Source organism: Rhinichthys klamathensis, unplaced genomic scaffold (genome assembly GCF_029890125.1).
Source record: "Rhinichthys klamathensis goyatoka isolate OS25496 unplaced genomic scaffold, OSU_Roscu_1.1 h1tg000095l_1, whole genome shotgun sequence".
In the NCBI taxonomy this organism is placed as follows: Eukaryota; Metazoa; Chordata; class Actinopteri; order Cypriniformes; family Leuciscidae; genus Rhinichthys; species Rhinichthys klamathensis.
The window spans coordinates 2,625,798-2,650,000 of record NW_026606634.1 but is presented as its reverse complement, the minus strand read 5'-3'; the positions used below and the strand labels follow the sequence as shown (position 1 = coordinate 2,650,000).

Sequence of the window (24,203 nt, the reverse complement as noted above, 5' to 3'; positions counted from 1 at the left end):
TTTCGAATTGCCTGAAAAAAACACTCATGCGAGCGTAAAAACTTTTTTGCAATAAACGGGAGTTTTTGCGAAATTGACGTGTTTCCATTGTGAGTATTTTCAATTCGCAATTTCAATTTGCGCAACAGGGGTTATGCGCAACATTCTTCCGGGTTCTACAAAACGGGTTTAACTACTTCCGGCCGTCAGCTACTGAGGTAAACACAGCGTAGTAATGGCGACCTTCTATAGCTGGTGTTTACAGGAGCTACCCCTAATATCAATTTCTGATGTACACCGTATTGCCAAATGGACGTCCAGAGGCCCGAGTACTCTGTTAGACAAGGGATTCAAGTTATACGTTTTACATTTATTCATTATTATGAAGGAATGTATTATGTAGCTTTTGCTAATGGCACCCTATATAGCATTAGCTAACTATCAGTTAGCTATTAGTAGTTAAGCCTTTTATTTTTGCTCGCAGACGATTCAAACGATTGTGTTTATGCTGGTCAACCTTTAATTATGTTGACTGACTGTTCTGGCAGAGCAGATCGCATTCGGCACACAACAAAAACTGCTGTTCAGGTGTCCCTGTTTCTGATATTTCAACATTCGTGACATTTTAATTAAAACAAACACACAAAAGTTTGATCAGAAATAAGAATTTTATTATAATAAGCTTAAATTAACAGTTACCTCAGAGATCACCTACCACTGCAGATGTGTACGGACGTGAAAAGCGGAAATGATTAGACCTGTTTTCCAGTTCGAACGCTACTCCGCATAACCCCTATTTGAAGGGCAATTGAAACGCGGTTAGTGTTACTGTGAGCCCAGTTGGTGGATTTCTTCTCTCTCTTCGTCTTTCTGCCATTTTCTCCTCTGCTAAAGAAACTCTTAAGCCTCTCAAAAGTCCTCGTCCGTACTCCTAACAAGTTTGCCCTTAAGACCTCTTTTAAGGGTTAAGATGCTTTCTGAATTACTTTTTTCTTTACTAGGATTTTTATTTAATTTTAAGAGTAAACACCCACATTTCTAAGAATTTTATTAGAATTTTGGGTAACACTTTACTTGAAGGGGTGTTATGAATGAGGCCATTATAACTGTGTCATGAATATTTTTCTTGACCTCAACTACAGTGGTACAAATTGAATTTGTCATTAAAATGTTATAATGGCCTCATGACAGCCAATGTCAAAACCAACCGCCTGTAATGTTCACCCATTAAGCTAAGTGGTTTCTTAAGTTTGATAATTAATCTGCTATGTCATGTTTATGACATATTTATGACAGGTTGTGTTGTCTTAGTAATGTCAAGGTGTCATTACCAAGACACTGACAGGTTATGATATATTGGTTTATGTCAAGTTGTCATGACAAAGACATCTCAAACTATGTCATATTTGCATTAAAAATGTCATAATTAAGCGAATGACACTTAATGACAGTTGTCATAAACATGCATGAAACCTCCATCATATTCATGATGTGTCATGTCATGATTATGAAGGTGTCATGTCAGTCTTATGCACAGCCCTTCAAGTAAAGTTTTACCTAATTTTGTACTCTTTGCATTAAGATTACAACTTTACAACTTTTACTTGTAACAGAGTAATATATGACCAGTAACAGCAATAGCAACTTTATTTATATAGCACAATTAAAGGTGCAGTGTGTATTTTTTAGCGACATCTAGCGGTTCGGTTGCGAGTTGCACTAAGGGCTCCGCCCACTGCTCACCCCTCCCTTTCGAAGAAGCTACGGTGGCTAAAACGGGACAAACATATCGTCGTCTGTGACAGCAGAGAATAGCCAGAGTAAGCCAAGAGTGTGTAACATTGTCACTGTTTCTGTACCACAGCCCATTATAAACCACATCATGGATAAAGTTTACAAAGCCATAGTCAGGTGAGGATCAAGGGTCTTAATATATAATATAATAATAGTAATCAGCTGATTGTCTCACAAACGTAACCAGCACATTTCTCCCCACATAGCAAACCCATAATACAGCGAGGGAGAAGAACCACATGAAACTGTGCAACTATATATTTTTTCTAACAGGGTAGTAAAAGTTTAGCTGGCTAATATGAGCTGTTACTGTGGCTGAGCTGGTTAAAGCGTAAAGCCTTGTTTAACCCTCTGGGGTCGGCGGTCTCGCCGGCGATACCAGCTCACTTTTTTCCTTATCAGTGCAAAAGAGACTCAAATTACTCTGTTGATTTTGATCTTACATATGTGTGTTGTACATCATTCAATCCTGTTAAGTTTGTATTTTTTTTGTGGAACCTCACAATAAAAACAAAGTGTTGTGCTTTTCGCCTAATAAAGAAAAATAAACATGATGCGCGTTCTGCGTTCTCTCTGTCAGTGAAGTCCATTCTGAAACGCGTCCGAAAAATACGACGCTGTGAGGAATAATACTATCTTAATAATAATCCTGGAAAAAAATACCTCAGAAGTGCAGGTAGTTTCATTTGGAGGAGCAACGGATCCAGCTGAGGAATAGGTACATTCTTTATTTTCAAGTGCTTTGTTCTAATCGCGATATGAAATACTAGTGTCTGTAAACAAAAAGACTGTTTGAATATGAATCGCATTTTTGTGTGTGAATGAATGAACAGCTTTTACCAAACTATATTCCAATACTGAGATGAGTAAAAATCGACTGAAATATGTTGAAATAAAATATTTTTGTATAAGCAACGTATTAAACTGCAAATTAACATTTATATGTCCTAATCATAAAAACGATATGTTACATATGAAAGACAAGATGTTGTTTTTACTGTAAAATACTGCCACATCAAATAAGCTTGTTTGCTAAGATGTTATTAAAGTGTTTGTTCGATTGTAGGCTATATTCAAACTAATTAATCCGCAACTGTGAAATATGTATGATAAAATGTATACTTTAGTACAAAGAAAGATTACATTTGAAATATAGTTCATTTTAATTGTTGTTGTAATTGTAACCTTTTTATTAAAATAGCAAAAATATATGTAGGCAAATAAAATCTTAAAAGCTCAATATAAGCCTCCTCTTTAAATTATTTGTATTGTGTTTTATTAGTGACACATTTGGGATATATTCCCAAACTTTCTGTAAAAACAGTATGAGAATTAACTGCACAATTACTAGAAATGCTTACATTTGATATTATACAATTTGCAAGCACAATTTGAAAAATAAATAAATAATTGGAACTGTGAACCAATTTTGTATTATATAGGCCTATATATATATATATATATATATAGTCATTGCATTCTTGTGGCTCAGTGACACACCTGAATGAAAGGGTCATTAGTATGCAGCCTCATTATGCGGGCCCATTGTCTTCTCAGGTGTGAATCACAGCAGGTCACACCCCTGCACATATTGCCTTTCCAAACAAAAAGTGTCATTTTTAAATTTAAACCAATCTATTGTTTTATGTGAATGATAAGGCAGGATGATTTTCAGATCATTTTGAAGAAAAAACTCTAGGCGACAACATCAAAAGTCAAACATCAAGTCATTAGTCAAAAGTCTTGTGGACACATATTTAGTATGTGTTTTGTGGCCTTATTTCAGAAACTTTAAGTTTTAGTTTTTTCAATAACCACGCATAAACAATATTCTCTCAAAAATAAAAACATGTACATACATGTTGATAACATATTATGGTAGCCCTGTTTGTGCTGAATAGAGTGCAATTACACCTTTGCCAGTAATTTGTTTATAAGCAACTGAAAAAAGCACAAATGTCAGAGTATGTCAAAACATCTCAAGGACCCCAAAAACACCTTGAACCCCAGAGGGTTAAACTCGACGCGTCCGCATGAGCCCAAAGGTGCGTGCGGCAAAAATGACATGATTGTAACAGCGCCTCCGCATCCCCTAGACACCATCTACTACACACAATAGGCTTTTTTCTCTGATTTTGAAAACTCTTCGCGATCGACTTGAAATGCTTCCAATATCGACTTGTCGACCGCGATCGACGGGTTGGTGATTCCTGTAACATACTGTTTTACGGTCAATGGCAAGAGTACTAATCAGCTGTCTCACGAACGTAACCAGCACATTTATCCTCACATAGCAAAGCCATAACACAGCGAGGGAGAAGAACTAAGTTACATGAAACAATCCAACTACATATTTACACCACTGACAAGGGAAAAGTCACTACTCACGGTGTTTATGGCTAGCTTCTAGCTTTCTGCTGCTTCTCTTTCAAGGTAGTGACGGAACGCGCTCTGTAGCGCTGTGTTCGCTGTAGGTTACGGTAGAAACATGACGTCACAATATGTCGACCTTCATAGAAGGGGGTGCCCGCGGTTATGTAGATATAAATGTCTCATTCTAAGGTAATAAAAACATTACGGTTTATTAAGCAAGTTCTTTATACACCTCTGAAAACATAGTTATCCATGTCATATTGCATTTCTGTTAATAGATACTGAAAATTTCTACACATTGCACCTTTAAAACAACACAAGTTGACCAATGTGCTTTACAATGTCGAAAAAAGAAAAGAGCATCACATAGATGACGAACATCTAATAAAGTCACTGATTAAAAGCTACTGATCCTGTACAGTAGCAGCATCTCTGATATGTTCAGGCAAACTGCCCCAGAGTTAGTAGTACGGGTAGCATCTGTACTGTCTCTCACGTAAGGGAGTTGTGTAGTTTGATATGGGGTCCGATGCGAGGCAGACTTTGAGTGGATTTAGATCTGGATGGTAAACAAATGCTAAAAATAATCCGCTTAATACACCGCATGCCATGTGTGAGAGAGACAGTGGATGCTCCGCCGCTGGATCCCGGCTCTTGGCACGTCCGACCGGGAGCGTTTACTGGCGGCCGCGTGTCAGGACAGTCAAACAGAGAGAATCTGTCAGCCGTGACATCAGGCGTGTGTGTCTGCACTGACGCAGAGATTCCGGGGGGTGTGTGTGTGTCTGTGTGTGTGTGGCAAAGTGACATTTAGAAAAGTTTTAAGTTCAGTTTATTGGCAGTCGCTTGCTAAACAAAGCTCAATTTGTCAATACGGCAAGATCAGAAATGCTATAAAACTCACCTTTATACACTGAAAAAAAAAAAAAAGATATAAGTTGTAAACAGAACAATAAGAAAATTATATTTCACACTGCAAAAAATGGCTGTCTTGCTGAAGATATTAACTCTTGTTTATTGAAAGTATTTATATATATTTATAACAATTATTATTTTATTAAGAAAAATCTAATTGATTCAATTAAAGGGAAAAAGGTTACTGATTATCTTTTTGTTTAAAGCGCAAACTCACTTGATTTTTCTGAAAACAAAACTTAAAGTCATTTTTGCAAATGTAAAAGCAAAAGCAAATGTATCTTGATTTGAGAATGTTTAGACATTTGTACCGGAAAACAAGACAAAAGTATTGAATAAGAAAATTATTTTTCGCAATATATGTCAAAATGTGTTTGCAATTCTTTTGTAAAAGAACATTTTTGGAGATTTTTGACATCATTTTTTTCAGTGTAAACAATAAAAAAATGTGTTTTGCTACAAGTTGTGCACATGAAATCAATCAGTTTCCATGAAAAAACAATTGTGTTTAAAACCAAACTGTGTTCGGCTTTAACCCTCGCTGTGCCGCACACACTCCGGGAATTCTGGGAGCAACAGCTGTTTTTCCCGGGATTGACTGTCGGGAACATGTGCTTCACACAGAGGACCCGGCCAAAAACAGCTGATCCTTTCAATTGATTAAAAACCTTTAGGGACTACAGCGGAATGAGACATTGCTTATGACAAGGCAAGAGTTAAACCCTTACAGTGCTGGATTCACTGTTTCACTGAGAGAAACACATCCACAGAAAAACTAATAATGTCCTGGGGGAAAATAACCAGTATGTAAGTTTACACTCAAGATCTTCAACCCTAAAACAATGCAATGCGTAATTCAAAATAAAGATAAAAAATGTATACAGAAAATTCCTTCATGTTAACTGTACATTGTGCATTATTTTTTACAGACTTTCCTTATAGTGTACAATTAATTTCTGGTTTTATTCTGTTATTATTATAGTCTCTCTAATCTCACATAGCTGTCACTATGTTGTGGCAATTATGTCCATTACAGATTTGCCAAGTAAAAAAAAAAGAAAATACACCAATGTATGACATTGCATAAAGTAGCAATGAAATCGCTTTAAAAAGTCCTACTAAAAAGTTCCACTAAAACCCAGTGCATGTATTCAGCTATTACAGATAGAGACAGAATTTTACCCGTAGTTATAGATATTCTATATATTATATTTATACACCCATATATTCATGTAATTCTCAGTGATTGCAATTACTGCCAGGATTGTTAATGAACCCAGTGATGTGTGTGTCTGACAGGTGTTTCGATTCTTCTGAACGTGAGCATTCGGCCAAATGCTGACGGTCTTGGCGGGTCAAAGGTCAATCCACAGTTCATCACAATCCTGATGGATTTAAAGCTGCCGTTTGTCAGTTGCAAAAAGGTTTCAACGACTCGCATCATTGCTTGACTCAATGAGTGTGTTTACATGCTCGTTCTTCACCTGATTATGCTGAATAAGCGGACGATGCATGCGTTCACGCGCTTCTGTCAAACACTGCATCTGTGACTGCGTGAAATGAGTCTGGAAGTTTCCCGTGGACGTGTTGGAATATTTATTTAACATCACATCTCACATAACACATGCATTTCTCAGTCAGATACACCAATGATTAGGTTTTGACGTTCCTGGGTGTTTGGTTTGCATGTAAACCAGGACAACGGATTAATTCAATAAGCGGATGTTTGTGAGTTATATCAGTGTATCGATGTGCACGTAAGAGGCAGGAGGCACAAAAATGACACTAAATGAGTTTGAGATGAGTTCTAGACAGGTAATTAATTTCAGGAAACTCCTCTGAAATTATTGAATCGAGCTCTGATTATGTGACTGAAATACTAATGATCTTTATGTCATCGTCACAGTGCTGATAATAACCAGAACACGTTTCATATCATTGCTGAGTATTTTCTCCTTAAAGGGATAGTTCGGCCAAAAATGATATTTAAACCATGCATTACTCACTCTCAAGCCGTTCGAGATGCATATGTCAATCTTGTTTCAGACGAACACATTTTCAGTTATTTTAGAAAATGTCTTAGACCCTTCAGTGGATATAATGTGAAGCAATGGGGTCCACCTCCTTCAAGTCCCAAAATGTGCATATATCCTTCACAAAAGTAATCCATCCGGCTCCAGGGGGATAAACGAAGGCCTTATGAGGGTAATCCGTGCGGTTTTGTCGTAAAAATATACATATTTAAAACTTTATAAATGAAAATATCTGACTTCCGGCAACGATCGACGCGCGTCCACGGGTGATGGAAGTCGGCATACGAGGTAGGACGTAGCGTCGTGACGTAGAACGAACGCGCCCGCGCAGCCAGAGAGCTATGCAGAGAGCAGAGCAAAACATCACCCGTGAACGCGCGTCGATCGTTGCCGGAAGTCAGATATTTTCATTTATAAAGTTTTAAATATGTATATTTTTACGACAAAACCGCACGGATTACCCTCATAAGGCCTTCGTTTATCCCCCTGGAGCCGGATGGATTACTTCTGTGACGGATATATGCACATTTTGGGACTTAAAGGAGGTGGACCCCATTGCTTCACATTATATCCACTGAAGGGTCTAAGACATTTTCTAAAATAACTGAAAATGTGTTCGTCTGAAACAAGATTGACATATGCATCTCGAACGGCTTGAGGGTGAGTAATGCATGGTTTAAATATCATTTTTGGCCGAACTATCCCTTTAAAACTGCAGTGAACCAAAGACAGTCTCAAAAACACGGTTTGAAATCGCTGGTGTTTCTGACGTCACAAACTACCTTGTAACCAATCAGATCAACGTGTGATCGTCAACCAGTGGATCTCTGAGCTGAGTGAGTGAGTGGAGGCGGGGCTCATTTGCATATTCGTAGAACCGTGAATACTAAAAGGGTGTCGAGATACATTCAAGATATTTTAAGGCATGAAGAAGGAAAAAAACGTTTAAATATGTCATTTTGGTGATCAAAGATGAGTTATAAGGGATACAGTAATTGACTACTGGGGGACTTTAAAACAACATATTGGCATAATGCTTAGCCTTTTTATGCAAGCAGATTTAACAAGCTCATAAACTGTAACGTTTTAAAAATTCAAATAAACTAGCAAAAAGATCATTTAAAATAGAAAAACGGGACCTAATATTGCACAATATTTATACACTTTAATGCATTCATTGAAAAATGTCTCAACTATTATAACAGTATTTCTCAATTAAGTTATTCATGTAATCCTAGCTGAACCAGTTCTGATGACTGCAGATTTTAGTGCCAGTATCTGTGACTTTCCTCAGTAAAAATAAATGATGCCGTCACGAGTTGAGTCTCAATGGATTAAATGGATGTCGATCAGCACAGTTTGCAACAAGTGCATTTTATATATGAATAAAATGGACCAGCCGACAAATCAGAGCACAGTGTGCTTTTCAGGAGGAGGGGCTTCATAGAGACAGGAAGTAAACAGATCGTTACTGACAGACTGGGAAGAGAGGAGCCGCAACAATGGAGAATATGAGGAAAATAATCAACATTCAAGCAGGAAAACCTGCTCTAGAAGAGCCTGAAACAACATCACGACTGTAAAAAGCCACGATAGCTCCTCTTTAAGACAAAGTGATAATTTCAGTCGGTGCACATCACGGTTACACTGTTGTAGCGTTTAACAGATGTACAGCTAATGTCCTCACAGGGTTTCATCCGGAGTATATTCATGGGTTTGACACGTTCCACTGGTTCACATGAAAAAAACAAAACCCAGTTGCTAGGCAACCATCCAGCCCAGCGCAGTGATGATGCTCGACCAGGACTCTTTACAGCAGCACAACGTGAATATAATCAGCACATATGTGACCCTGGACCGCATAACCAGTCACATGTCGCACGGGTATATCTGTGGCAATAGCCAACAATACATTGTATGGGTCAAAATTATTGATTTTTCTTTTATGCCAAAAATCATTAGGATATTAAGTAACATCATGTTCCATGTTCCTACCGTAAATACACTCACCTAAAGGATTATTAGGAACACCTGTTCAATTTCTCATTAATGCAATTATCTAATCAACCAATCACATGGCAGTTGCTTCAATGCATTTAGGGGTGTGCTCCTGGTCAAGACAATCTCCTGAACTCCAAACTGAATGTCAGAATGGGAAAGAAAGGTGATTTAAGCAATTTTGAGCGTGGCATGGTTGTTGGTGCCAGACGGGCCGGTCTGAGTATTTCACAATCTGCTCAGTTACTGGGATTTTCACGCACAACCATTTCTAGGGTTTACAAAGAATGGTGTGAAAAGGGAAAAACATCCAGTATGCGGCAGTCCTGTGGCCGAAAATGCCTTGTTGATGCTAGAGGTCAGAGGAGAATGGGCCGACTGATTCAAGCTGATAGAAGAGCAACTTTGACTGAAATAACCACTCGTGTGACACTGAGCATGTTGCAAAGCATTTGTGAAGCCACAACACGCACAACCTTGAGGCGGATGGGCTACAACAGCAGAAGACCCCACCGGGTACCACTCATCTCCACTACAAATTGGAAAAAGAGGCTACAATTTGCAAGAGCTCACCAAAATTGGACAGTTGAAGACTGGAAAAATGTTGCCTGGTATGATGAGTCTCGATTTCTGTTGAGACATTCAGATGGTAGAGTCAGAATTTAGCGTAAACAGAATGAGAACATGGATCCATCATGCCTTGTTACTGTGCAGGCTGGTGGTGGTGGTGTAATGGTGTGGGGGATGTTTTCTTGGCACACTTTAGGCCCCTTAGTGCCAATTGGACATCGTTTAAATGCCACGGCCTACCTGAGCATTGTTTCTGACCATGCCCATCCCTTTATGGCCACCATGTACCCATCCTCTGATGGCTACTTCCAGCAGGATAATGCACCATGTCACAAAGCTCGAATCATTTCAAATTGGTTTCTTGAACATGGCAATGAGTTCACTGTAATAAAATGGCCCCCACAGTCACCAGATCTCAACCCAATAGAGCATCTTTGGGGATGTGGTGGAAGGGGAGCTTCGTGCCCTGGATGTGCATCCCACAAATCTCCATCAACTGCAAGATGCTATCCTATCAATATGGGCCAACATTTCTAAAGAATGCTTTCAGCACCTTGTTGAATCAATGCCACGTAGAATTAAGGCAGTTCTGAAGGCGAAAGAGGGTCAAACCCAGTATTAGTATGGTGTTCCTAATAATCCTTTAGGTAAGTGTATAATGAATGCATATAGTGAATGCAGCACAATCACCAACATAAATGCACAACTTTAAAGCAGATTTTCTCAATGTTTAGATTTTCTTGCACCCTCAGATTCCAGACTTTCAAATAGTCATATCTCGACCAAATATTGTCCTATCCTAACAAACCACACATCAATTCATTACATTATTCAGCTTTCGTGTGATGTATAAATCTCAAGTTCAAAAAAATTGACCCATTTGACTGGTTTTGTGGTCCAGGGTCACATATAGCATCAAACATGTTTGTTTGGATACATGTATACACTGTACATCACTGATACTACAGTACAGAGATCAGTCAATCTGCTTCATGGATATGAACAGCACCTGTTAATGTTGTCACCTGTTCTGAAATCTGTGCATTTAGCAATCTATGTCATATGGAGAAACTCCCTCTTTCAATGAGAACAAGATCATCTGCTGTTTTATTTGCTTGACTGAGTAAACTGAGACGTCTATAAGGAGGCGTGTAAAGTTGTGTTCCGGCGCTGTGATTGGTCAGTCCAGTGGTGATGTTATAACAGCTGTTCACCGCACAGAGATTAACCTCAGTTTATGACGTCAAAAATGTATTTTATGTTAATGTTGCAATAATTGGTAACACTTTACCAATAAGTAAACACTTTGCAATAAGGTTCATTAGTTAATGTATTAACTAACATGAACTAACCATGAGCAATACATTTGTTACAGTATTAGTTAATCTTTGTTAATGTTAGTTAATATATAAATACAGCTGATGATTGTTTGTTCATGTTAGTTCACAGTGTATTAACTAATGTTAACAAGATTTTAATAAATATGTAAATGTTGAAATTAACATTAACAAAGATAAACAAATGCTATAGACGTAATTTAGTTAACTAATTAACATTATTGTAAAGTGTTAGCCAATAATTTAAGGCACACTTGCATGTTCACGGTTCAGTTAATGGTCACATGACATGCAAGTAAATAGATAAAATATTGAATATTTCGGCTTTGTAGCTTGTCTCAGTCCTCAGTGCATATTAAGAGACTATAATAATAACAGAATAAAATCAGGAATGAATTGCACACTGTAAAGAAAGTCTGTAAAAAATAATGCCCACTGTACAGTGTTAACATGAAGGAATTTTCCGTATTGAAAAATTTCCGTATCTTTATTTTGAATTATGCCTTGCATTGTGTTTTAGGGTTGAAGATGTTGTGTGTAAACTTACATACTGGTCATTGTTTTCCAAGGATATTATTAGTTTTTCTTTGGATTTTTTTTTCTCACATTACGTTACGTTACCATTACGTTAAGTGTGTTTTGCGTCTGCCTGCTGGAATAATATTATTAAAGGTGCCCTAGAATGTTTTTTTATTTTTTTTTTATAATGTTTCCTGGGTTACCCTTATAATGTTAGTATGTTTTTTAGATAAAAAATAATCATAATTTAGAAATAAATGGCATTTTTCCTAGCCTGCTTTTAGCCTCTGATTTGAACACTCTGTTTGAAGGGGCGTGTCTCTGTGGGATTCAGTGTAACCGCGGCCACTGCTGTGATTGGCTGACATGCTTGCATATGAAATAGCTACGCAATACATGTGAAACTCTCTCCCGAATACTTTTACTACTGCTATTATACGTTTTTACTATAACAGCTATCGAGATTAACGAATCGTGAGATGTTTTTAAAGTATTTAGATCTATTCCCATCACATAAAATGTTGCCGTGATGAGCATTGAGCAGATGACAGTGTGTTGATCGCGAGAATGAAGATCTTATCATTGCAAAGCAGTTTCTGCACTCTCTCTGCTTTCCCCAATGCAAACACGATGATGTAAATACAGTAAGAGCTTCGTTGTGCAGTGTAAAGTGCGTCATTGATTTCATAACGAGTTTGGCAAGTGTCCAGATAAACTCGCGCTGTGTGGAAAGATTGTTCTTTGATCGCTTTCTGTATATAATTTGTTCACAATTTAAATACGATTATTTTCATCCTACTAAAAGAAACGATGTGAAGCTGATATTTTAGTCACTGGCTTGACTTACTGATGTATAAACAGTATTGAACGATTTTGAGAGAAAGATTACCTGTCTGAACTTGAACAATTACACATCAGAAAGTGTTGCTTGGTAGCTCGATCCGAGGCCAGCTCTGTATTGGCCCAAGTTGAGGAAACAGTCGGTGAAATGTTTGGAAATTTCCAGAGAAAATAAAATTAACCCATTGTTTCTTCAGAGGCTCAGATGAAGGAACTAAAAAATACTTTTGTGTTCATGTGTACATCCACACTGAGCAACTGCCATGCTTCGGCTGCGCAGTTCCGCCTGGCATTGAGGGCTGGCATTATGCAAATATTTGGAGGCGTACATATTAATGATCCCGACTATTGCGTCACAGTCGGTATTGTGTGGAGAACCGACCGTTTTTCAGGGGTGTTTTTCATAAACGTGAATTAAATGAGAACGCGAAAACAGTCCAGTTTGAGATTCACTCTATGTCATGTCCATGCACTGAACTCTTGTTATTTGACTATACCAAGGTAAATTCAATTTTGAATTATAGGTCACCTTTAAACTTTGTGTTTTGGAACCGTCTTCATCAGTATTCCTGCGACACCAATGTATGACATTGCAAAAATAGCAATGAAATAGCTTTAAATTGTCCTTAAATGATTCCACTAAAACCCAGTGCATTTACTCAGCTATTACAGATACACACACAGACTCGGCTGGTCTCCGTCCTCAGTGCATCTTTAGGAGTTTTGAAGCTGTTTTCTGGTCTGGTGCATCTCATCAACAACAACAACAACACACATGATTTGAAGAATCATTCATGTTTAGGGCACAAACACTGCAGATACACACTCTGTGGTCGCATCACTATTTTGCATAATTGCATTGGCTGATAGCAAAACCTATAAAGTGCTGCTATATTCATATCTAGTGTAATAAAAGTGTTTTTAAGTACCCTTAAACACACACACACACACACAGTCTCCATCTTCACCGTCTCCATCTTCACCGAGCATTAAAAGCATTCGTCATTCACGACCGGCTCGTGCGAAAGCGCAGCACTGCGGCCCGAATGACAATACCAGTGTGAGATTGCAGAGAGAAAGACTGAGCAAAGGTGAAACGCTGCATGTCAAAGAGCCACACACACACACACACACACACTCAACCACAAATACACATACACCCTCACACACACACTCTCACACACGCACACACACACACGCACACCCTCAACCACAAATACACATACACCCTCACACACACACACTCACACACACCCACACACACACACACACACACACCCTCAACCACAAATACACATACACCCTCACACACACACCCTCACACACACACACACACACCCTGGCGGTTCGTCTCTCTCTCGTGTGTGTGTGTGTGTGTGTGTGTGTGTGTGTGTGTGTGTGTGTGTGTGTGTGTGTGTGTGTGTGTGTGTGTGTGTGTGTGTGTGTGTGTGTGTGTGTGTGTGTGTGTGTATCATGAGTGAAGGCCATCGCACCTTCTTCACGTTAAACCGCACACTCAGAGGAGCCTGAGTCAGCAGTGTGTGTCAGCGCGGGTCGATGTTCACGTTTAATTAGCGTGAGTTTTATTATTTATCCGTTAACGTGTCCCTCTAATTACACCATCTAATCAGGGATGCATTGTCTTCAGTGTCTCCACTCGAGTGTCATTTGTTTTTAAAAAGAATCCCGACACATTATAAATGATAGTGTTATTTTGCTGGTTGATGGCTGTGGCTAATTAGTCATTAGTGCTGTTTTACTCATACTTCTGGTGATAAAGTCATAAACGATTAGCTCATCCAAAAATGAAAATGTTTCATTGCAAACTTATTTGATTATTTGTTTTCTTCCTAGAAAAAAGTCGCTTCTTCTCGTGCAATTACAATGAATGAACATTAAAGCTTCAAATAGGCCATAACTGCATCATAAAAGTCAATAAATGTCTTCTGAAGTATAATAACTAGTGATGTTTTGTCAGTTGTTGTGAGTTGCATCTTTTCAAGGAATTGAAATAGACAAATGTTGAGGTATTTTGAGAGAGTATTGAGAACTAGGGTTTGGTTTAAGGTTAGTTGTATGAAATTATGCCTAATTTATAGTTATTCCTAGTAACTACATGTAACGTGTAATAAGGACACATTAAAATGGACATATTAAAGTGTTACCGATGTAATTAGTAGCTAGTAATTAATTACTTTTTTCAGTAACTTACCCAACACTGATTATGATGCTTCAACAAAGACTTTTTTAAAAACCCCTATTAGAAAAATGAATTGGAAACTGACTTCTGGAACTGATGATCTTTATATACTTGTGAACTGTCGTGAGCGTGTGTTGGAGATGTTGGACAAAACTAGGGCTGTGAAAAAAAAAATTTTTTTCGATTAATCGTTTTTTTAAAATGTGGTCGATTCAAATTCAAAATCGATTCTCAAAGGCCACAAATCAATTTTCTCCCATATTTATTTATCCATCACCCAAAAGCCAGTGTTAGTGTTCCTCCACTGTAGTGTTCACAGGCTTGCATGTTACAGATAATGCGGTGAGACTTTATGCTTGTTTAATCTTAAACATAAAATAACCTGATCGTGTTTGATCAAGGCATGCGACTGTTCTGACTCGTCCAAGTTTCATTATCAAGTTTTCATCTTTCCATCTAAATCCTGTCTATTCATTGTATGCATTTGAAATATAGAGTTTGGGTTCTGTTTTAATGAGTGTACCTAAAATAAAAAGAGTTTAATATACAGGTTTGTGGCTCTTAATTTCTTTTTATTATTTACCACTTGTAAACTTATGTTCACTGTTCTTTTCTATAAATATAGAATTTGTATCAATATTCATATCTATATATTCAGTGAGTCGAATCGAGAATCGAAGCGGGAATCGAAATCGAAAATCGAATTCGAGTTTGATTGACAGGCGATCTGACCAATCATAATCCGCCATCCGCCGAATCCGCCATTTTTGTCCGACAAAGCAGTCAGGAGAGTTAGTAGATTAACGTTGGAGGATTTGAACTTGAGAAACGGTGTGTACTGACGTCTTTCCACGGTTAAAACCACATTCCTTCTGATGTTCATTCATGTCTATTTGATGCTATAAATGAACTAGAAGGAAGAGATGATCGGTTCACGAGCGGCTTTAACTGAGCGATCTGTCAGACGCATTAAAGAGACACAAAACGGTATTTATTTGTTTAAATTTCTTTAAAAAATGACCACATTTGAAAGTCGAGACTTTGTTTCATATCAAAATTAAGCTGGTCTGTCCTGTCTGTCAGTGTGTTCAGTGTCCTCTCTGCTCTGCGATGTGTGTTTCACTGCGTGAGAACATGGTGTGTGTGAGAGTGGCGTAGCTTGTCGGACATAGCAACAGTAACTAAAGGAGGCGGGTCTTTGCGAAGGGGCAATTGGCACATCTGATCGATACCCAGCCCAAGTCAAAGCCATGTTTGCGTGCAGATCATCGCCTGATTAATATCAGTCCTAGTCTTTATAGTGTGCAGATCTGTGGAGTGTGTGTGGGATACACACGAGAACCGCTTTCCACAGGCAGAACTACTGGCACGACTTACAGTAATTATACTAATTGGTTTTTATTTTGCTATTGTTCTACTTGATACATTTATTGTTTGTAATAATCTGATAGTATAATAATGAGCAAATTAGCCTCCCCCATGTGTGAATATGAGTAGTTCATACAGTGAGCACTTGTTTGGAGAGCAGTCGAAATACACAGTGTCCCTGACCTACTTACAACACCTCCACATACGCTCTCAATCCACACACACACGCTCCATTTAATACATAATACAAATCAGAGGAGCATTTCAGCACATTTCAGGCGTTTGAAATGCTGGAGCCACTTATAAACTATCCTATGCCTGTCTGATGAAGAAACGTGGCCTTTCTCGAATCATCATGAATCCTCTCTTTACATTACATTTCTTCATGATGTATCATAGGTTGAGGGCCTTTCACGTTTTATGAAACCAAATATGTGCCTGCACCTTTTTAGCCGATCAGAAAGTCCCCCTGTAGTCAAAAATTTCATCCCTTAAAACTCATCTTTGATCACCAAAATGACATATTTAAACGTTTTTTCCTTAAAAAAAATGCCTTCAAATATCTTGAATGTAACTCGACACCCTTGCCTCATTTAGTATGTGTGGTTCTATGAATATGCAAATGAGCCCTGCCTCCACTCACTCACTCAGCTCAGAGATCCACTGGTTGACGATCACACGTTGATCTGATTGGTTACAAGGTAGTTTGTGACGTCAGAAACACCAGCGATTTTATACCATGTTTTTGAGACTGTCTTTGGTTCACTGCAGTTTTAAGCAGAAAATACTCAGCAATGCTGTCGACTTATGAATTTACACATGGTTTGTCTTAAAGCATATTAAAAACACCACGTAGACACATAAACAACATTAAAAGCTGGATTTTCACCACTGGGGGACTTTAAGAAAAGCCATTTCACTCGGCGGCCATTTTTGAAACGCAACTATCGGGAAACTATTTCAGTCATGCAAGAAAAGCTCGTATCTCTTTGAATGGGGAAACATAAAATTCTCCAAAGCTGATCACCAAACCTACGATTACATTTCATTTTTTTAAATCACCAATGAAATCTGGCAACAACTGTCTCACACACCAATCATGACAAAAAACGGCATATGTGCAGCCATAAGAGTGTGTCTCAAAGCATTGACAATTGGCGATTGGCTTCCTCCCATTCATAGTGCAGCGTCTTTGTACATCTAAAGCCTTTATTAGAGATTGACTGCTATTTATTCTGATATTTAGGTATTTTTCCCTTATTGGATATCGGTTTTGTAATATCGGATCCACCAATAATTTGCACCATTTGGTGGGCGTTTCAAGAGTTGCACACAAGACCAACAGTGTTCACAGGCACAGTAACTAACTTTGCTTTATTTAATAAACATTATTTAACATAACAGCCATTCATGCTCAATCCACATGGTTACATACTGTATATAATGCCTGAGCTCATTATGCTCATAAATGTTCCCCATGTTGAAGCTTTCACTGAACGCTACTGACTGTAGTGTATGTATTCTTATTCTTCTGTATCTTGCAACTTACGTTAATTTTCTCTTAATATAATATACATTGGTGAACTTATATATATATATGATTATCAGTTGAAACTAAAGTTTGGACTCGATATAGTGTTTCTTACAACTTATCAAAGATCCGGTGATCATGGATATTAACATGCAACCAGGAATCGTGTTTCCTGACATTTATATGAGCCTGATTTCAACGAAATACATAAAGCAGATTTGCCTGTGAACGCTTTATATAAATACAATATAGGTCTAAACGTATATCAATGTTACATATCATCATATCGCCAGCTCTAAAACTTGTGTAGTTTTTTTGTCAGTGTTTATTTAAAAATTTCCAATTATGCAGAATATACGATGGTAAATATTTAACTGATGAGTTGTCAATACAATATATAGGGTATGATTTTACTCCTAAATTCAGCATATTGACACACAATGATAACTGCAAATCCTCCTTTCTCTGCCTGGATCCTGTTGCTTCTCTGTTCTGTAGCTTTCGCCAGTCCGTAAAAATATACCTCAGATTTCTGGTCAATCCAGTTGTTCAGTCAATCTCAAAGCTCTTTCCCAGTTTAGATGTGTGTGTCATGTGTGTGTGTGTGTGTGTGTTTCGCGTCACACTCTATAGCTAATTAAATCTTGGGGTGGGCAATCAGATGTCAGGCTCAACTTGATCTGTCTCTCCTCCATCTTCCACCCAGTGGCATGTCAAAATGAGTTGCAGTATGCAGGGTTTATACTGCAAATCGCTTACATGTTTCTGGCACGTAATACTATAAATCAGGACACGCACAAAAACAGTTTACTAGAGAATGTAATTTCACATTGAGTGCCTGCGGGTCCTTCGGGTCCTTCGGGTCGCGGGCTCTCGAGGAAGAGTCTGTAAGGTCAGTAAGGGCCAGTGTTCAACACAAGATGGGTACTTTAAAAACGCAATGTCATCGTAAAATTAAGGGCACTTCTCAGCACAAACGTCTCTTAGAGTTATTACTACCTATTGGAGCATCCAGTCTTCTGCACTTAATGGCTCCCTCTGGGTGTTTAGAGGCCAAATAAACCTAATTATGCTTGTTTCATGCCCACTACATTTGAGACGCCAGGCTGCATGCTTTTTAATTGAAATAAATGGCTGGTGCGGATTTCCAATGCGGTGCCACTCGACCCGCTCACTTCTCAGAACACACGACGGCATGCAAACTTTACAGGTTTCACATCACTTACATGCAGGGCTGCCCGTATATTGAATATTTCTGATGCATTTGATTTGATTTGGTTGATTATATCAAATTAACCAACAATTTTAATCATTGTGATGATTTTAATTTTTACTTAGTTTCCTGAGGATTGTGCTGGTTGGCTAGCCTGGTTAAAACCAGACCATTCTCAGTTGTAACTGAGTTATGGTCTGGCAAAGCGTCATAGACAAATCATTTCCAGAGGGGCGTCACCAACGGACGTCGCGGATAGACCTAAAACCAATCAGAGCGATGAAGGAGATGACGTATGCAGAGCGGAGTGTTGTTCTTTGCTCGGTTTTTAACAAAAAGGAAACGTTCAAATCACTTAAAACAGACGTGATAGCTGATTCGAACGAGTGATGTTTGACGGCGGCATCCATCATTGTAATGTAGGCTACAAAATCTGCTTCAAAATCCCAGTGCTGTCGTCATCGTGTAAAGCCCGCCCCAACGTTTCTGATTGGTGCCTCGATTTCGACGGATTGGAAATGGGCTTGAATGAGCTCTTTGCCAGACTAACTTTCAGAGCAAATCTAAATTTGCCGGAAGTTGTCTGGGTTTTCCCAGGCTACTGGTTGGCCAGTTTTGGCATGTGACTTACAGCTTCATGAGTCGACAGCATTGCTGAGTATTTTCTGCTTAAAACTGCAGTGAACCAAAGACAGTCTCAAAAACACGGTTTGAAATCGCTGGTGTTTCTGACGTCACAAACTACCTTGCAACCAATCAGATCAACATGTGATCGTAAACCAGTAGATCTGTGAGCTGAGTGAGTGAGTGGAGGCGGGGCTCATTTGCATATTCATAGAACCACGTATACTAAATGAGGCAAGGGTGTCGAGTTACATTCAAGATATTTTAAGGCATTTTTTATATGTAATTTTGGTGATCAAGGATGAGTTTTTAGGGATAACATTATTAACTACAGGAGGACTTTAAGACAGATAAGTTCTACACAGTGTTGGGGTTAATGCATTACAAGTAATGTGAGTTATGTAATCAGATAACTTTTTTCAAGTAACTACATTTACTTATCTTACTTGCACAAAAACAGATTCAGTATTCCTTAAATTGAATAAAACGAAGTGCTAACTAAGAATATAACGCAAACCTCCTATAATTAAATATGTTAAATAACACAAATATACTTAATTTAATCTCACGCAAAGTCTTTGCTGCTGACCTTCGATAATCCAATACAACCATACTAAGAGAAAATTACTTTAGATAAACATCACATTTGTGTTTAATTTGTTTTTTTGTTGAAATTTCTTCTCCTGCGCCCTATTCTTCTGTGATCCAGAATGATATCACAGCTGAAGGTTTGTTAGAGCGGCGCCCTCTACTGTACAGGAGTGAACTTACATTTCCTTCAGCCTGAGGCTTATTCATTTCACTTTTGGTGTGAAAGGGCCTTAATTTGCCCCCAAAAAAAAACTAAAACAAGACCAGCCCAGGTGAGTTACGCAAAGGTAACATAACACATTCCTCTACATAAAAACTAAGTAACACAATCTGTTACTTTTTAGGGAGTAATACAATATTAAAAGTAACTTTCCCCAATGGTTTTAAATAAAACAAAGATGCTATTTCAGTCTTTCTGCTTCAAAACTCAAAATAAATGTCACTTACCATTTCTTTGTAATTATTTGTGAAATTTCTGAGTGAAAATTGTGTAGAGTTGGGAGGAGAAAATTCTTCAAATAACTTTAAAATGTCGTATAATCCAAATATATACGGGAAAGGTTCCTACTGGGAACTAGGATTCTCCCACTTCTGTGGACAGACGGAATGCAGCATTACTGTTCACAGAATACGAGTGTGAATTACAACACGACACTTAATGCCATGTCCATACGCTGCATGATTTTAGCCCAGATTTTCACTCGCCAACAGTTCAGTGGAAATCGCAGTCAAATGCACAAAATCAGAGGCAACTTAGTTCTCGTTCACATGAGTGACAATCGCGTAGTGTATGATCAAAGACGCCATCTGAGAGACACATGATGCATCACTTCTTTTTTTTATTCTTTTATGATTTCCTGTATCACTTCTCCCGTGTGTTTGGCTGTGAAACGGAGTTTGTAGACCAGGAAGGGATGTCTGGGATTTTCTTTTTGAAACGTTGTGTAATAAGTGACTGCATGTTGCCGAGGTTCATCCACCAACAGCAAAATACTAAATTTTGAATAAAATTTTGATGTTTTGAATTGAAAATGTACTACCATTTACATCATTCATGTAAATCATAACTGAATGTGACGAGAGAAGAAACGTTTTGCGTTTTCGACATATTACACGTGCGAATAAGAGTGAATAGACGTGCTGCTTTTAAAAACAGCATGCATTGTGGGAGTCTCATGGCTGCTGTTGCACATTAGAAAAAGAAAAAAAAAACATAAAAGCCCAAACACAAGCCATCACGTCAAATGATCTGAGTATTTATCATGATGATTGGAGTCGTCCCTATAGGGCCACACAATGATATTGCATGATGCAGCTCTCAGACTCCCAGGGGCAGCACTTCACTACTTATGCAATTATTATAACAGGCAATTAATTAAACAGCCTAATTGAACCGAGTAACCCCGAGAGAGCACTAGTTGAGTCCTATTTTTAGGAGGTAGCCCTCCTCCGGCCGGTTGTGCATTGGTTAGTCCCGTGTCCAGGTCCCGTCTGTGTCGATAGCATCTAGCGTGGCACTTCTGTGGAGTCGGCCATTAACATTATCAAGTTATTTATTCTCAGAGCCTCTTTCCACTGGCCTGCATTTTCCACTGCTCTGAATGTCAGAAAGCTGTGCTAGCTGTGATTTTCCGTTATTCTCAACACTGTAGACTTGCATCCAGCGCCTGTCCCGACTCAATGAACGCATGCTACACACACATCTTTAGTATGAACAGCACATCATCTTTGAGGATCCCTGGTTAATGCGATCTCTGAAACACGTTTCTTCAACTCCATGTGCTTTCATGTCACAGTCACAGGGGTTTTGTATAGATTATACAGATTTTCGATATTAAAATACATAAGAATTATTAATTATTTTAAACTATAATAACAAAAATAGAGTTTTAAAGAACAAACAATTTAAACCTGGAATTTAAAAATATACACAACAGTTGTAGTGTCATTGACCAACAATTTTGCGTCTAATTAAGTTTTATCAAATGTTAGTGTACTTAATTGTAGGGCTGTGAAACGATTAATCGTGATTAATCGCATCCAAAATAAAAATTTGTGTTTACATAATATATGTGTGTGTAATTATTTTGTATATATAAATACACACACATGTATGTATATATTTAAGAAATATTTGCAGGTATATACTGTATATATCTTAATATATATTTTATATTATATATAAATATAAGTATTTTATATATAAATAAAAAAAAATTCTTAAATATATACATACATGTGTGTGTATTTATAAATACAAAATAATCACGATTATTGTTTCACAGCCCTGATTGCAAAGCAGCTTGAGATTAAATATGAGACATGATGTGATGTGAAGATAATAAAGAACAATCAAGGTTAATAGCATATTTCCTATCAAACTGTGATTCTGGGCAATAATGCTAGAAGTGTGCGGATATTTGTATATTTATGATGCATAAAATTGAATTAGTCTTAGCACATCATTTATTGAAGAAGATTATGAGCTCTTTTTGTACTCTTTAAACACTGGCACACCTTTAATATTTAGTAAGTCCAACAATGTCCAACAGTTTAAATGCATTACAGATGACAGTGATTTGTGTGACAGTGACAGTGTTTAAAGAGTACAAAAAGAGTTCATATTTGAAGAATCACCCATGCTGCCATGCATTCCTAATTTTAGCACAGTTATATTTGAAATTTTCATTTTTATTTTCAGGATAAAGAAATGCATCAATATTGTCAAAAAACATATATTTTGTGTGGCAATATCTCCCAGGCTGCCATGAGTGAACGTGTGCTGGAGGCATGATAACAGCCCAGGGCCACCGGAGCACAGCTGAATGCAGAAAACAACCAATCAGCACGGAGCACGCAGGTCATGTGATCACCAGGTGCCCGTTCACAACATAGGAACTCGCTGTGTTCTGACTCACAGGGTCCCTATGCAGTGTACACCGCTCCTTCATCATCATCACACACAGATGAAACTTGAGTCATGCATATTCCAAGAGTTTGAATAATAATAATATATATTACATCTGTAAATATGCCATTTTGGCGCTCTTTAATGTGGCATGACAGATCTCTTCCTGTTTACTACTAGTTACAGCACCAAATAAACATCAGGAGGAATGTTGAAACCCTTGTGAAAAAGAAGTGTGCTTAATTGTATTGAAAGCATACTTTTTGTGTGCTTAAACTCATAAAAGTATACTTTTTGAAAAGTGTACTTGCAGATAATATAATATAATTAAAATTAAAGACCACTTAAGTGTACTTAAAGGGAATACACTTTAATGACAATATTTATTAACACACTTAAGTGCACTTTTACAAATGGACTTTGTAATAATATCTAATTAAGTTTAACTTAAAGTAAGTACACTTTCATCACAATATTTATAAACACACTTAAGTGCACTTTTAAAAATGCACTTTGTAATAATATGTAATTAAGTTTAACTTAAAGTAAGTACACTTTCATGACAATATTTCTAAACACACTAAAGTGTACTTTTTAAAAATGCACTTTGTAATAATGTCTAATTAAGTTTTACTTAAAGAAAGTACACTTTCATGATCATATTTCTAAACACACTTAAGTGCACTTTTTACAAATGCACTTTGTAATAATATCTAATTAAGCTTAACTTAAAGTAAGTACACTTTCATCACAATATTTCTAAACACACTTAAGTGCATGTTTTAAAAAAATCACTTTTTAATTGTGTCTAAGTTTTACTTAAACATACATGTTAAATAATTATGAATTTATAGTGTTTTAAAGTTATTAAAGTTATAAGTTATTAAATGAAATTTATTTTGATGTATTGACTAATATACTAAATAAAATAATATTTTTAATGGAAAACATGGAAAGTAATTCACTTTAATTTCAACAAGTGTGTTGTCCAAAAATAATTTGTTAATGTATTTTAAATGTGTTTAGTCTATAATATATACTGTGTGCATTAATGCACTTGGAATGTATTTTTCCAATAAATTTGCAATACAGTATAATCCAGGACAACCTATTGTTGACATTTTTGTCAGTTTTCTACATAATATTTGACAATAAAATTTAATTTATGAGAGGAGTCTTAGCAGTAATGTGTTGTACTTTACATCTGTGAACAGAATACTTTCAATATCATTATGTTGTTCTAAGTCAATTAAACACATTTAATTGCAATCTACACTACATTGAACAAAAATATTGACTTTTAGTTAGATGAAAGAGTAAAGTTTTGTGAACTTACAGAGTCTAACAACACAATTGAGTTAGAACAACTTCAACTTAAACAGAAAAGCTAAAATGAAAATATACTCTATA

At 37.3% G+C, this 24,203-nt stretch overlaps 1 protein-coding gene across 1 annotated transcript in view; it reads right to left on the bottom strand.

The window, feature by feature from the left end:
- atp2b2 (ATPase plasma membrane Ca2+ transporting 2) overlaps window positions 1–24,203 on the bottom strand; it is a 241,837-nt gene that overhangs the window by 180,941 nt on the left and 36,693 nt on the right. The window lies entirely within an intron of this gene.